Raw genomic sequence first — 16,186 nt, forward strand, 5'->3', positions numbered from 1 at the left:
GACACCCCCTGGGGCCTGGGGACACCCCTGGGGCTTGGGGACACCCCTGGGGCCTGGGGACTATATGTCACCCCCCGGAGCCTGGGGACACCCCCCAGGGCTTGGGGACACCCTTGCGGCTTGGGGACTATGTGTCACCCCCTGGGACTTGGGGAGTCCGGGGGCTGTGTTTTGGTACAGGGGTCCTGGGATCCCTGCACCACCACTAGTAAGTGCCGCTCTGGGGCTGCTGTACAAGTGATGCGCTCCAAGGCAGGCCTGCTGCTTCTAATGGGATTTTTTTCTTTTTTAGATGAAATAAAATGGGCTTTCTCTCATAAATTATTTTTTTTAATGTGAAAAATGAGAAGGTGGCAAGTAGCCAATTCCCCCGCCTCCCTCTTTCCAGCTCCGATGAGGTCATTGCCTCTTAAAGTTTATACCACGCGCTGCGAGACGTGGCTGGAGCAGCGAGAAGGCAACAAATGTCTCTCTCGGGGCAGGGGGGAGCGATGACCGCCCGGCCCTGAAATATTAGCGAGCTGTAAGTGATGCCTGAGCAGGATTTGGGAGCGGGGAGGGGGCCTGGATGGGAAAGCTTCGCAGGATGCGGATCCGGGTGGGAGGGAGCACCCCGGTCCCTGCGCTGTCCCCGCGATGCTCCGGGGTGGGGAGGACGTGGGGTGGGAGCAGAGGGTGGGTGTGCGTGATCCCATCCCCAGAGTTGGCCCGGAGGGGTGTAAATTGTTGGTGACTTTGTGCTGTAGTCCAGAAATCAACTATTTGCTGCGTCAGAAAAGGAGGAGTTGTGGGGTGGCAGAAGGTGTGCGGGTTGTGGAGAGAGAAGCCAAGAGAGATGGATATCACTTGTTTTTGTTGTTTTTTTCGACACCGTTGTAAAGCCCTCGGCAGCAAGTGCTGCGCAGAAGCGTGGGTTTGCCTTTGCGGTTTGCTCCCCGGTGTATCTGTGTCGTGGGGCGCTGTACGCAGCCCCCCGTCTGCCAGCCGCGGGTTTGGGAGGTGGGCACCCGCTTCCACCGTGGGCTGTACAAACCGAACCCAGGAGGGGGCTGTGGGAAGGTGAAGGTGCGTGAAGAGGCCAGGACGAGGCCGCTGAGATGTCATCTGCCACCCAGGAGGTTTCTGAGCAGAGAATAAACACCGAGAGCGCGGATCGGGCAGCACCTGCAGCGCTTTGCAAGGACACGAAGGTCTGGGAGATGCCTGCGCTTGCTGACGCTGGGAACTAACACATCCTTTTTTAAAATAAGAGCAAGGAGGTGGCTGTTCAGTGAATAAATGAGTACCCAAGGGCCTCGGTGTGCCGGTGTCAGCAGCCTGAAGCTGTTGGCTGTGGTCTGGTGCAGGGGGGATCGGCGCTGGCCTCCCCGGCACCACGGCTGCAAGGGAAGGAGCGCGGCTGCAAGTCAGTGAGGGACAGGACTTGAGGTGCTGCGGCAGTTTTAGGCATAAACTTAAAATAAAATTAAAATCGCTGTTTCGTCACAGTTTATTCATTCTGTGGAAGTCATGTAAGCATCCCGCTAATTGCAGCTGCTGTTCTGCTGCGCCCTAACGATATCTTCAGTTCACTTCTTTGTCTTTCTGCTTCTCCTTAGCAGCCTTGTTGATGATTTTGTTCTTTTTCTCCTGTCGACACGATACAATCACTCCTTGTTAGCCTATCTTGCTCTTTCCCCTTTCAAGGAAGGGAAGGAGCAGGGAACCAGATCTGATAATTCCAGTGAGTAGAACTGTTCCCCCGAGCCCTTTCTAAAGGAATAAAAAGGCTCCTTCTCTCTGCTTCTCTTTGAGCACGAGCACTTTACCCTCTTGGATTCCCTGCAGGCTCCTCATACTGCTAAAATTGAAACATCAAGATGTCTGAGGCAGCAGGAATTACCATCAGTGTTTTGACACCTGGAGGTACAATTTCTATTAGCTTTTATATAAAAACAACACCAGTTTTGCCAACAGAGCTCTTGTTAAATAATGCATGAAGACCCCACTCCTGACAGTAGGGATTTTTCTTTCACTTTCCTGGACTATTGGGTAATGGCTTAATTTTTGTGACCATTGGGGAGAAGGATACACGCAGGGAAATATCTATGTGGACGCACAGGTGTTTAACTCCTGGGCAGAGAGTCAATTATGCTGTTTGCTAATTAATGTGGATAGTTGGGGGAAAGCAATTTAAGGTGGTTCTGTTGAGAAGGCTCGGGTCGCTGGTCTATTCTTGGAAGGAGCAGAAGGCAATCTTCCGAAACCCTTGGTGGTAGGTAGGACTGCTTATATATATATAAGAGAGACTCCAGGAGGGTCTGGAAAAGGAGATGAGCTCGGGGTCATCGCAAACAAAGAGCTGCTCATTTGCTTTTTTGCCTGGATGCTGCTTGGCATCAGACATATGCTGTGCGCTCGCTTTTAGGGGAAATGAAGTGAAACAGAAGGGCACAGCGTGTGGATGTGACTGCTAATAGTGAGAATCAAAGTACAGTTTTGACATTTCTAACCTAATAAGTGGTGCTGCGCGCCAGAGCCTGCTTATTTTCCTTTTCACCATGAGATGCTTTGACAGAGGAGTAAAGTCCCATTTTGACATTTCTGTCATTTTAACTAAAAAGAGAGATTACAGTAAATTGGATTAAGTGAAAATCTTCTTCAGATGTTTGTGGTTTGGGCTGATTTATGGATAGATGTCATTTGAACGTCATGCTGCATTTTTTAAGCATCTGCTGGATGGCTGCTCTAATGTTGCTGCGAATAGTCCAGGCAGAGGAGGGAAGGCTGAGCAAGGAGCAGCTCCCGTGACGGATCTAACGCCGCTGTGTGACACGGGGACACAAAAACACTGTCCTTCTCATGTTCCCAGCCGCATAGCGCCAGATTCTGTAATGGGCGCTTGGTTCTCATTCAGGTTCCTGTTATTAAACTTTATTTGCTGCTGAGAGTCATTTCAATAGGCTTTTTAAAGTCTTTTTCCCATCCTGGAGAGAGGTGGTTCAGTGCACGCTGCTATTTCCCTTAAATTAACAATGTGAGACTTCTTAAATATGTATATTCTTCGTGGTCTCCTCTATATAAGCTATTCAGAGGCTGCTGGTGCCACTTGGAGAGCTGCATAATCTCTTGTGGGTGATGATGTAATGAGCGCTGTAATTAATTCTGCCGTGATGTCATTGATGGAGTAGCCCCTGCTGCAGCGATTAGTGGGATGAGACTGAAATCCTTCTGATGGGAAACCGGAAAGTCCGCATCCCTAAATGGTGTTATTTGCATTGTAGGTTTTAATTTCTGGCAAAGTTTTGGAAAATACGTCTGATCGAGCCTCAAAACCACTAGATTAGTGTCTAGGTGTAGAGGCTTATGGCTTTCAGTTGTGGTCTCTGAGAGGTTATTTGCAAGTTTAATGTTGGTTTAAAGTTTTGTGCCTACCCGGGGAGGTGCAGGGTGGTTTTTCTGCCAGCTCGGTGCCAAACCAAAGCAGCGCTGGCCCCAGGGAGCGTGAACATGAGGATTGCCCTTGATCCTTTGAAGGGGTTGGATGTCAGACTGTCGTTGACAATTTTTACAGCCCCGGGGCAGGAAGGTGCTGCCCGGGTGGAAGTTCCAAGTGCCATTGGAAGCGGGTGCATCCAGCCCCGGCTTCTCGGGCTGCGCTGCCTGGTGACGCTTCACATCTTTCCTCTAGTTTGGTTGGCAGCATCTCGGCTCTGTGGGGGTTTCCCGGCGCTGTTACTGACCCCGGGGTTGCTGTGTTTTGTTTTCCGTGTCCGTGCTCCCTCTCTGTGCTTCACGTCGCCCTCGCAGCTGAAACAAAAGATTTTTCATGTTGCTGTGCGAGCATTTCGTGCCTTGCTAGTGACTCAAAGCGCAATCCTTAAAATATTTTCTATATTATTTTCTGTGATATGATTAGTGGTGGAAGATCACACTACTGAGGGGAGATAAATTTGTAATCCCGCTTAGTGGCCTATCTTATCCTAGCTGAGTAGCTCCCATTGCGTAAGGGACAGTGACCTCAAATCATCTCTTCAAAGCAGCGGACAGGACGCCTTTCCCTTCTCCCCTTCACAGGCGCTGGTGTGATACGGACTTTCTGAATGGTCTAAAGTTCAGTGGTTTTACTTCTGGAGTCTGAAAAGCTCCTGATAAGAAACCTTTAGGTTGGTGGGCCAAAGAGAACAGCGGTACCGCAGGAGCTGGGTTATTTTAATGGGTCAGTTTAGGAGAGACGATGGAGCGGGGGCCTCAAAGGACGGCGCTGGCCCCGGGAAGGGCTCTGCCCCATCCCTCGGCATCACCTCCCGCCGCTGGATGCAGCGGAGGGGCAGGTGGGAGCGGGAGGGGCAGAGCTGCTGTTGTGAGCAGTGGAGAATTGCAAACATCTGCTCCAGCTGTGCGCCTCTGCGTTTAATGTTTCTGCCTTTTCTCAGTAAAGCAGATGAGGAACTGGCTGTGCGTTTCTTGGCAGGGGCCTTGTCTTGTTGGAGTCCAGGAGATATTTCCCTTTCTGCTCAGTTGGCTCTTTCTCCTCCCGTCCCTCCCAGACACGTAGCAGCCCCAGGCTGAGCTCAGGTGAGACACTTGGTCTCTCTTTGCTGGGGAAGATGCTGGAGTGCCCTTGATTGCTTTTCTTCCCCCCCCATCCCCTGAGAAATGCTACATTAATTATGTCAGCGCTGAGAAGCTCATGTTGCCAGCTTGCCTGTCTGCTTTCAGAAGTGCCCCCTTGGAGGAGGAAGCACAGATGTGCAGGGATGGAGTTGCTGCTCCCAAGCGTCGGCTCCTCTTTGGGTCAGCGGAGCGGCCTCTTGGCTTCCCGCGGTGGGTCAGCCCTGGGCTGTGCAGCTCCCCAGGTCCCGGTCCTGGCTGCAGCATCCCAGGGCTGCCCCGCTGGGATGTTTGTGCCCCATGGAAGTCGCTGCTGGTGCTCAGAGAGGGAGAAGAGGTGTTTTTTCTCTCTGGTGTGGGTGCATCAGTGGTGTCTGTGATGGATTCTCATTGCGACAGGCTCTAAATGGGAACTCTCAGGGGAAATTAGCCGGCAGCTTTTGACTTTATTAAATATTCTCCAGTGCCGTCCCAAAGGACCACTTTTTAGCGCCCCGCAATGTTTTATCTGTTGGTTTTTTATCATCACCTGCAGGAAGTGTGACCATGTATGGCGCTTATTTACATTCAAGTCTACATTCAAATAGTTAAGAACTGATAGATAGTGTGTTCTGTTCTTCAGGCCTGTGACTTGTTGACGTCTTCTAGGTAGATATGAGAATCTCAGCTGAAGATATTGCAGGTTATTATAAAGTCAGCTCCCTTAGAGCTCTGGCTTAAAATGATTGATTTAGCCATTTATTAAAACACCTATTTAATGATTGATTAAGCCTTTATAAACTATTTGGAACTTTTAAAATGTCACCTGATGTATTGTAGCTCCATTAGCATCTGGCTAATAAAACACACCATGGACCTGTAATGCCTGTTAAGTTGACAGAAATGATATTTTAGATCTTCCATGTGCTGAAGTTTTAAGTACCTTGTTACGGATTATTCCAGGTGCGTTTCAAGGCACAGAAGCACAACGTGCTCCCTCAAAGCGAGCCGTGGGGTGCAGGCTGAGCTCTGCATCCTGCTTGGTGTCTACACATGTGTTGGCTTCCTGGGTTTTGCTGTTATTTAACCAAGTATCAAACTCTAAAGGTAAATTCTGTATATGAAATTAAGGGAGACTTTTTTAATCTGCCTTCTTTGTCCGTGTATAGAAGCATTTTATTCATGACCTGCCCAACTTTCTGTTTGCTGGAGCTGTGCAGGGCTGGCTGCTGGGATGGGCTCTGCAATGGGGCATCTGAATCGCAGCGGGAAACCTGCTCCAGTTTACACAGGCCTGACTTAAAAGCCAGTTCAGTCAAACCAGTACAAACCACTGCGTGGAGAAATTAAAACTACTTTATATCATATTGATACCAGTTCTGCTCAGGTCAGAACCTCCTGAGCGATGCTCAGGGCAGGTTGTGTGTCCCTGCTGCTTTGCCACTGTCCCTGGACCCAGGAAGGAGGTGAAGTTTGAGGAAGAGCTGTTGGTTTAACCTGTGAGCTTTTAACCTGTCACTGCTCCTGCCTAGAAGTGACTTTGTGCTGCACGTGGTTAAATGATCTGCCTCGGTGAATGGTGTGTTCAAAGAGGTCATGGAGTGCTTCTCCTTGGGAGTCTGGGCTCGTGAAAGACTTGGTCACGTTGTGGCCAGGCTGGCGATGTGGCTGAGCGTGTTCACGGGATGTGGGAATGGTCTTGTGTTGGTGGCTGATGTAAAAACAAAACTGGGAAGCCTTTTTTAGGGCTGGGAGAGTGGGGAGGTGATTTTGGGGAAGGCTTTGATTTCTATTTCTCCTTCCACGTTGTCACACAGTTGAGCATTCATTCGCTCACCTCTGGCATCTGTCTGCAATATTGGTGTGTGTTTCTGGAGTTTTCCCACCAACCCGTAACCGGAGGAGATGTGGGGAGAAGGGGCTGCTCCGGTGGCCTGTGCCCCCCGTGTTTGCTTCCCAGCCAGCTGTTGTGCAGCTGTTTTCACTGCCAGACCACAGGGATTTCAACTGGGGAGCTGTTTGCAGGAGCTCAGCCCTGCGCTGGGCAGGAGGTGACAGGAGGCAAAGCCACCCCGTTGTCCTGCTGGTTCTGTCCCATGGGGACATGTGGGTGCTGAGCTTCGGTGCCAGGTGCTTCTCTGGACACTGAGGGTGAAGAAACCGAAGGTTTATTTACTTTTTCTGACTGCTTAAATATTTTTTTTCTTGATTTGTCTTTGGAAAGTTTGTAACTTTAACTTTGGCCTCAGATGCTGCTGAATTACAAGGGGGGGAAGCAGCGAATTCCCCTTTGGGTAGGAGTTTACCCTCCAAGCCTTGACCTTGTTAAAACATGTTAACTCAATAAAAACCTGAGTATTTAAAGACAAGTGACTTCTTCCTGCCTTGAGGGGCATGATTGAGCCATTCCACACCCCTTAAACCAGAGCTGTGGGAGGAGGACTAAGGAGCTCCCTACCCTGCCTGCCGGATCCGTCAGCAGCCGTACTGGGGTCATCTCCAGGAGGTACTGGGAGAGTCTGGCAGTGATTGCATAGGAAACCGCTATTTCCCAGCTGTTGGGACGGTGATGTTGCTCCTTTTGCAGGGCGAGCAGTTTTTGCATCGGTTGAAATTGTGGCCAAGTGTTTTGTATTGAAGCGGACTGAGTTTCCTGGGTAAAGCATGCAACAGAGCTTTGTGGGGGGGACAGTGGGGGTGGTTGGTTGTCCATAAAAATTTCTGCGCAATTTAAGAACAGGAGAATTATCCCTTTTCTCAGTGTTTCCTCGTTTAAACATTCCTTCTAAGTTTGTAAAGTACATTTGTATTGATGTTCACAGAATGGATACTAATACACATGGACGCATTAATGTGTCCAAAAGCACCTTCACCCCTGAATCTACTACAGGATTTTCAAGGAAAATACAGAAACTTGCGTTGTTCCCAGTTTAAAGTGGCATGTTTGTGTTTTTCTTGCCTTGGATAACCAGAGTTCATCTTAATTTAAATCTGAGGCCTTCATCAAGGTTATAAGCTCAATGCATGAAGGTGCTGGGAAACATCCTTAAGTACCTCCCTGGATGGACTCAGATTATTATGCTGTAATTTGTTTCTGTACCTCCACACAAAGCAATATTTGACTTTGGGACTATGACTCTGCTATTCCCTCTGCTGGCATCCCCGGTGCTCCTGTCCAGACCAGTTTTGTCCAAATTAAATACTTGGTGTTAGTGTTTCTGCTTGCTTAGGAGAGGCGTTTCCCAGCCGGTGACCATTGCTTTGTGTCGGACATTTCCCTTGTGTGCTGGTTTGGGGTTTTTTTGTTTCTGTTGCGTGGCTGAAGGGTTGGAGGGTGAGGAACCATCTGAAACCTCAGCCTCAGGGCAGGTACCTGCAAGGTGACGATGACGGGAGGTAGGTGACGGTGACGGAGGTACCTGCCTGTGCAGCAGTGAGCTGGGCCATTGAGGAGCAGCTTCATGTTGGCAGCTGAGGTTTGTTTTGGTTTTAGTAGTATTAATTATTAATAAATAGCTTTTAGTTCAGCGATTGCAAATCAGGACGGACTGAAATGGCTTTTGGCTGGGAAACCAGGCAAAGGTCTCCCTTCCCTCTGGTACATCAGTGCAGGGAGATCCGAGGGTTCCGACCCCATCTTCCTGCACTTGTTGCTTCCCCGGGGAAGAGTGGACCCTGCAACATGTGTCCTGTCTCTATAGCAGGAATTTCCATTGCCTTTCAAAGACTCCTTCAAACTAGTTCATAGGCTCCCAGAAGCCCATGAACAACAGGCCGAAAAGTGGTGCTCCAAGCCCAGAAAAGGCAAATGACAAAGGGAACGACCAGGCTGCGGGTTGAGAACTGTCCTGGTGAGGAAGCCAGGACTCCCGATGTGCTGGGGCCTCCCGAGGGCTCTGGGCAGCTTGTTGTCAGTGGGGCTGAGCTTGGCAGGGAGGCACCGAAATCCCGTTTGCGCGGGTTCAGTTGTTAAACACATCGGGAATCCCCATTTGCTTTGTGAGCCTGTCTGTAGAAACACAACCCAAAGCTCGGCTCCTGCAAAGCGGCTTTTGCCTTGGAGTGAAGTTGCGGGAGCTGTGCGGGACTCCTCGTTTATAGGGTACGATTCTGCGGAAGGGGTGAAGCCCTTTGCGTTGCCCTCACCGTGTGCCGGGGCTCACAGTATCACAGTATGTTTGGGATTGGAAGGGACCTCAAAAGATCATCTAGTCCAATCCCCCTCATCTAGTCCAATCCCCCGCGCTCTTGGTTTGGGTCCAGGGGATAGAAGAAGGGATGGAGGAGGTGGAGGTGACGTTCTCCTGTCCCCATTCCCTCTCTGCAAATTGTCCAGCGAGGTGCTACACGTTGTATGCAAATGTTGAATTATTTTTTGATGCCTCTAGAGAGGCTTTGACTTTCTGTCTAGAAGCTATTAATTACTTAGACAAGGAAAGCAGAACATGCCCAATTAATGGCTCCTGCCGCTTAGACCCGTCTCTCCGGCTGATCTGCTCCGAACTAATGAGCGGCTGCTTTGCTGGGCCACCAGCGAGCTTGAACTTCTCATCTGTTTTCCTGGGGAGAAATGAAAGCAGCAGCAACGTGTAGGAACAAATGGCTGGAATTCAGTTATTAGCCTGGGCTGAAAATTGACTCTATCTGCTAGTAATTACCTGGGGGATGTTAGGAGAAGGGCCTAGTGGAGGGTTCAGAGCTGGTGTTTGATAGACGATCACAAGCCATCCAGTTAGCGTTACTCAGGTTCCCATCCGCCGTGCTGGGTGCGTATAGCGACTGCTTTGCAAACCTGGAGTAAAACGGGTTTGTTTAAAACAGCTCCGCTCCCAAATGACTCCCTTCTTTAGTGATATTTTATGGCACAGCTGCGTAGCATCTCATATATTTTTGAGTGCCTTAGTTTACAGGTCATTTAATTTATTTGCAGGCTTTGTTTCGGTTCCCATGGGTAATTTTGTTCCTTTGCGCGTGTCTTCCTATGGAGGCATAAAATTGTGCAGTTTGTCACAATAGTTCAGCTTTTATGCTGGCAGTCGGTGCTCTTCAAAGATCCCCGTGTGAAGTTCGGGCTCCTGAATCATTAGAGGATCATGAAAGAAAAGGAATAATTTAGGAGGCGAAGATGTTTTGTCGCCTTTGAAACTGGGAACGTGCGAAAGGAGAAAATGTTTAGCGGTACAATTTGCCTCAAAGAACTTATCTTAGGAACTCCAGAAAATGAATTTCCCTTCTTTATTCAGGATGTAAATAATCGAAAATGTCACTCTGGAGCTGAGTAATTTGTTCAACAAAAGGATCTCGAGGAGATGACTCCCCCGGCTTTCATGAACGTGCCTGAGACATCAGAGGACCTGTCTCTGCAGCAATACGAGCGGAAGGGTTTGAAAATCAAATGAGCAGCGTGTTCTGTGCAAAATAGATAAATAATTCTCACAGGTGCTTTGTAATCTGCCTTGCATTTTAAAAGCCTTGTTTATCTGGGTAGTCGGGGCTTGGGGTTTAGGTTTGCTCCTGGGTGCTGTGAATGGGTGTAGTGATGATGTTGTTACAGCAATGGTTGTTAATGTGCTGTTTAGTGTACTTGGGAGCATGGCTAAAATAGCCCTGTGGTTACTATATCACTGTTGCTTGTTAGCAAGGAATTGCGTGGTTTTTCCTTGGTTTAAAGTTGCCGCCTGCCTCAGCAGCCCCTCTTGTCCCGGCCAATGCACTTCTTAGTTGCAACTCGTGCATTTCTGTATCTGGAGCTTTGGGCTGGGTTTTCAGCAGAAAACAGAGCATTTTTAGTGGTTTTTTTTTCCATCCTTGGAGTCTTACTAATAAAGTGCTGTTCACTTGTGCTGTCCTGCACTGGTTTTATGATCTGTCTCCTTTTTGGCTGCCCCGCTCTGGCATTTGGCCGTCGCTCCTTCCCGTTCCTCCTCTGCTCGGCTGCCCCGTTTCCCTCTGCAGTCCCAGTGTCGGCTGGTTTCATGTTTGGTTTGTTGTTTTGTTTTAATTTCCTCTCCAGGCATTTCCATTTGTCATTGCACATCATCTTCAACAAAGCCCTCACGTGGTCCAATTTGCTTTCTATCTCCAGCCTACCCCTAAAATAACTCCTTTCTTTCATGAACGGCCTGTGCATGGATACAAATCCCACCCCCCTTTTTTTTTTTTTAATTTGTGGGGGTTTCTTTTTCCCCACTCCTCAGCATCTGGAATTATTTGAAGTGTCCCTTTTGGGCATTAATTCTGCAGCCGGCAGTCAGGAGCTGTGGGTTGTGTGTGCCGGTGCGGAAAAGGGTGATGCTGTTGTGCACGGGAGCAGCTCCCATCGCATCCCTGCTGATGTGCTCGCTGTCCGGATCATCCACAGGTCACCCACCTGCTTCTGCAGCCTCAACTGCAAATTCCAGGCAATGCTTATGATTTTTTTAATCAATTAGGAGGGAAAAATCCAGCAATGAGAGCTGGGGCAGGTGGTGCAGATGCTCATCGGCCCCGGAGGAACCGGGTGATGGTACGGAGGGTCGGGCTCTGAACGGGGCTGTTGGTGGCAGGAGCTCCAGCCGCAGTTCGCACACACTTTCCTCTGCCAGAAGCATCGGGCCAGCGTCGTCTGGCAAACCTGCCTCTGGAAACACAACCGGGAGCGCTGCTGGCAAAATGCAGCCCTCTGACCTTGCTCCGCGCAGCTGCAGCGCAGAGATCCGCACACAAATGCTGGCAAAGGTTATCTCGGGGCAGAGCTAAACATGGGGCCCGTGCCCAAAATAGCCTGGAAAGATTGAAAAGGAGAAATACAAGTTGCAAATCCTGCTTTGCTGCTTCGGGCTGTGACGGGAGCAGGGCAGAGAAGTCACCTTTGATGGGGGCTCAGAACCGGGTCTGTGCGGAGCCGTGTCGCGGTGGGACGGCTGGCGCAGCCCGGGGTTTTCCAACAAGGATGAGGGACTTCGAGCTTCTGCCGTTCCCTTGTGGCTTTAGGGACTGGTTGTACCTTTTTCAAGGGTGACATCCTGCCCCGGGCAGCTCCCTCGTGGTGCTGCGGGGTCTCTGCTTCCCCCAGATACGCGGCTTGTGCATCCACACTGTTGGGCTGGGAAATTAGGCTGGTTCAAAAGTCATCTGGCCAAAGGAGCAGAGGGAGGAGGGTGGTTATGGATGGGCAGACCTCGGGGTGAGCTGGGGAACAGGGTGAGAGCCTTTCGGGTCCCACTCTTTGGGGTCGGGTCCCACTCTTTGGGGCGCACATGAGGAGCCGTGGGGTCTGGCCGTGATGTGCAGGATGCTGCCAGCCTGGCTTTGCTTTTCTACTCTTCCAAAACAAAGAAAATGCTTTGAGATCACACACACAGGTACAAGCTTTCAACCCCAGGGCTCAAATAACCTCTCCTCCGTGCCACGGAGCTCAGGGTGTGCCTGATCTTTCCTGTTGACCCTGTGCTGCTATTTCAATTTAAAACCTCTGTACCCTGCTGTGATTGAGCGCTGCTGTGGCTTCCCGGGCTGCACACACTGACACAGTCGTCTTTGTTATTCTGAATAGAACCCTAAATTTATGGCGCAGGGCCTGCTTTCCTATTGAAAGGACTCAATAGATACAGTGCATAGAAATATTTGCGTATAATGTCAACTGTCTTCCAAGAAAATTTCATGCACATATTGATTAGACAAATCCATTACCGTTACATTGTGGTGCATTTCTTGGGAACCTCTCTCTATGCATTTTCATCACATCTTAATTATTTTTTGCTTCTACTGGTCCTTTGAAGCCAAGGGGTAAATCTCTAAGTGCTTTTCAGTCCGGTTTGGATCTAGAGCTGAACGGGGCGTCAGTACCGGGGATGATGATGGGCAATGGGCTTTCCTGCTCTGCTGGTGCTGCCTAAAGCACGATGGTTGGTTGGTCTCTTGGAGACCAATGTTACAGCTCAGTATTGATTAAACATTATAAACAAAGGTCTCCTTTTATTTCAAAATACATGAGTTGACTGGACGATATATACATTGTTTTTGTGCGCTTGAAGACGAAAATTGCCATGTATCAAGCATTTGAGTGGAGAAACTTGGTTGTTTTTTCCAAAAACGTGCATCATTGAGTGTTTGTAATTAAACATTAGCTTTGTTGTCAATATTCCTCAATTAAACGTGCCCTGGTGAGTGCTAGCAGCATTCCTCTTATTTGCATTCTGTGCGTAGTGTGGTGGTCCTGGTCGTTGCCTTTCCGAAGATCTTTTGCAGTCATTTTGTGGGTTGGCTCCTAACGTCTTCTGTAGACCATCCATGGGCTGTAGACCACAAGTTGAGCAACATTACTCTAGACTTAAGAAACAAAATATTCTGTTAATCTTATTTCAGCAAGTCTTTGGTTTTTAAAGAAAAAAAGAAGTTTATTTTGAACTTGAACAGCATGTTTTCACTGGGATCTTTGAAACTCTTCTGAGGATGGTTAAACCGGTATTTTCCGGGAGCGGGGAGTGTCTTGTTCTCACCTTTCAGACAGATGAACTGAGGCACAGGGTAGTTATGGCAACTTGCCCACTTTCTGTCCCTCGCCTGGGAATCCTGCTCTCCCGGAGGAACATGGAGCCGGTCGGGAGCGTTGGCCGTAACTTTGAAGATCAACAAGCGTGCTGAATGGCATTAATTAAATCTTTTGCAACTCGATTTAATTATAAAACCTTCTTGTAGACCTGTCGGGTTGTTCCGCGGTCCTGGTTTTATCAATATGTGTTTTTGCCGGACTGAGGGAGCAGCACAGAAATGCACAGCCCGGTGTCGAAGTGCTGTCGGCTCTGAGCTTGTAGGTCGCTGTGGGGCGTCGGGAGCTTGTCTGCACCCATTTTTTGGGCTGGACCCGGCTCTGCTTGGCCCGGTGCTGCACACCCGAGCTGCTGTTTGCTGCTGGGAGCTGGCAGGTTCTTGGGCTGAGCTCCTCTGGTGTGGCCGAGCCTGCAGCAACTTGCAGTGGCTTGTACGGTGCTTTCATGGTGCAAATGAGGCAGAACAGCTGATGGGGAATGACTTGAGACCATCAATGGCACGTGAAGAGGAGGAGCAGGGGGTGGTTTGCTGCGGGTGGTTTTTTTGGAGGCTTCAGCAGTGCGGCAGGATCCTGGGTGTCTCCCAAACAGGTGGAAATATTGGGTGCAGGAGCATCCGCGGGCTCTGGCCCCCCCCACAGTCCCTGTTGTAGCCCCTGGCCGGTCACCTCGGGCTTTCTCCCGTTGCTGATCAGAGGCTGTAAATCTCGTACCTTGGGCTGTAATGACTAATGCAGGTCTGCGGATAAAACAGCCTCTGATGGGGACTCCAACTGGGGGGAAATACTTTTCCTGTGAGACAATGTCTGTTCCTCATCAAAATCAGCTGAGGAAAGCAGGAACCGAACAGTTCGATCTTAAAGATTTAAAGAGGCTGGCTGCGCTATTGCTCTTTTATTTCCATTAATCTGCTCCTATTGTTTGTGTTCCTCTCTTAAAAATAATTAGTTAAGGGTCACTGATGGGGAAGCATCTCATTATCCTATGCTGGGATAGGTGGCCCAGCAGCACCCATACATCCCCCCAAGACATCGTACTTTGCACCTCCGTGGGTGCAGGACGGGTCTGTTGGCCCCTATAATTTCACCCCATGTGTGTATCTCTCGATTAGGGAGTTAACTTATTTGTTTTCCGATTGCACAGACAGAAGCAAAAAAGCTTTAGAACTGTTTTAGAGCTTGACGCTCTGTGGCTTTGCACTTGGTGTTGAGTTTTGAAGCTGAACTTCTGATATGAAGAGTTTGAAAGAAGAAAAATCATCCCATATCTTTTACCGTAGGCGGCTGCCAGGATGTGGTCCGGTCCACCTGCTGAGCTTCCAGAGAAGCGGTTGCCTTGCTGAAAGCCGCCAAAGGCTCTGGGCCCCCCACCTTAGAGTGTGTGTGTGTGTATATATATATATATATATCTATATATACACATATATATATATAATTTACATGTGCTAATTAACTCTTAGGTGGCTGCAAGCCAAGATGTCCGAGCTTGATTCCGTTATTAGGAAAGTACCTTAAACTTCTGCAGATCCCAGCGAGCTTTTGGAGCCCTTGAGAGCATCGTGTGCGTGTCCTTGGCGGCTGCGGGGAGGGTTTGTCCCTATGGAAACCCACTAGGGCTGCAGGAAGAGCTGGGGGGGTGAATGGGTGTCAAACCACGTGTTCCCAACACAGCCCCCAGCTTTGGGTGGGAATCAGCGATTAAAATCGCATCCAGTCGGAAGCGCGGGGGGAAGTGGCGTTAGTCATACTGGAAGTATAAATACGCGCTGGCTGCTTTCTGGGTGCCTGTGAATTCCCCTGGGTGTGGGGGCTTTCCGATGGCCCCGAGCACGCCGAGCGCTGTCCCCATCCATGGCTGTCCCGCCTGGGTGAGGGTCGGGCTGTTCCTGGGTCACCGGGGTGGCAGGTAAGGAGCCCCGGGGCTCGGTGGGGATATGCGGGTGCAGGGGAATCCCAGCTCCTGCGCAGGGATGGAGCCCAAAGCAGGAGGGGACCTGCTTGTCCCTCCTCCCCTGCCGCGAGAGCCAAACCTCGCTGTGTGTTTTCCCGTATGTAACTTGGCAAAATCCTTTTGCTGAAGAGGCTCGGCTGACCCTGGGCAGGAACACGGAGATGTCTCTGCAGGTCTCTCATCCTTCGGCCGTGATGGGAATTTGCTGGAAAGCGCTATTTTTGTAAAACGTGACCTCTTTCTACGGGGGCCTCCCGGGGCTGCCCCCCTCGTGTCGTGCCCGCCCGCCGGGGACCGTTGCCCCGGGTTGGTTTTATTTCTGGCTGGGGAGCCGTGCGGGGATGTCAGCAAACCAGCGACACGGGCCTGTGCCTGCCTGCAGCAGATAGCGAGCGCTTTATCAGCACAGGCTGATCTGTGGGCTCACAGGAGAAATACAAAAAAAATTAAAAAAGCAGAAAAAAAACTTCCCCCCCTTTTTTTTTTTAATATTTCTTTTTCCGTTTCCCATCCCCTTTTCACTTTCTGTACATGCCAGCTGCTGCTCTGGTTGCAGTTGCGTTGGCTGTGGCTGCTGTTCGGCTGGGGAGCTCATGGTGCTCCCGGTGTGCTGGTCAACAAGTCGGATTCTGCCAAAAAGTTGCACAAATCGATATGTAACATGCACCTCTGCTGGGGAGGCGTGCGGGGTGTGTGGCTTCGTGTGGGACGGAGATGGGGAACAGGGATTCTCCCTGCTCAGACCGGTCCTGGTTACATCCCTCCAGCCCAGGCAGCAGTGGGGATTTATACTTTGTGTATCTATGCATTAATATGGGAATAATAGTGTACCTTAAACTGGCAGCATTTAAATGTTTGTTACTTTTTTTTTTCATTGAAATCCAGACAAAAAGCAGGGGGCTTAAAATCCTCTCCAAACAAACTACGTGAAGTATCCTTGCAAATCTCTGCTTGGGGCTGAGGGGAATTCTCCCACTTTGTTGGTTTTCTGGATTTTGTTACAGCTGTGGAAGGACTTGCAACACCTTGTAAAGCATCAAATGTGTGGGTGACAGGGGTGTTTGTGAAAACACCCTCAGGGCCATGGTGTCTTCTCTGGCTCTTGGTCCTCAGTGTGGCACTGCAGGTGTGTG

The 16,186-nt window shown here is 49.8% G+C and overlaps 1 protein-coding gene across 10 annotated transcripts in view; it reads left to right on the forward strand.

Annotated features, from left to right (window-relative positions):
• NCOR2 (nuclear receptor corepressor 2) overlaps positions 1 to 16,186 on the forward strand; it is a 213,224-nt gene that overhangs the window by 49,439 nt on the left and 147,599 nt on the right. The window lies entirely within an intron of this gene.

The sequence above is a fragment of the Streptopelia decaocto genome (assembly GCF_964273445.1).
Source record: "Streptopelia decaocto genome assembly, chromosome: 15".
Taxonomy (NCBI): domain Eukaryota; kingdom Metazoa; phylum Chordata; class Aves; order Columbiformes; family Columbidae; genus Streptopelia; species Streptopelia decaocto.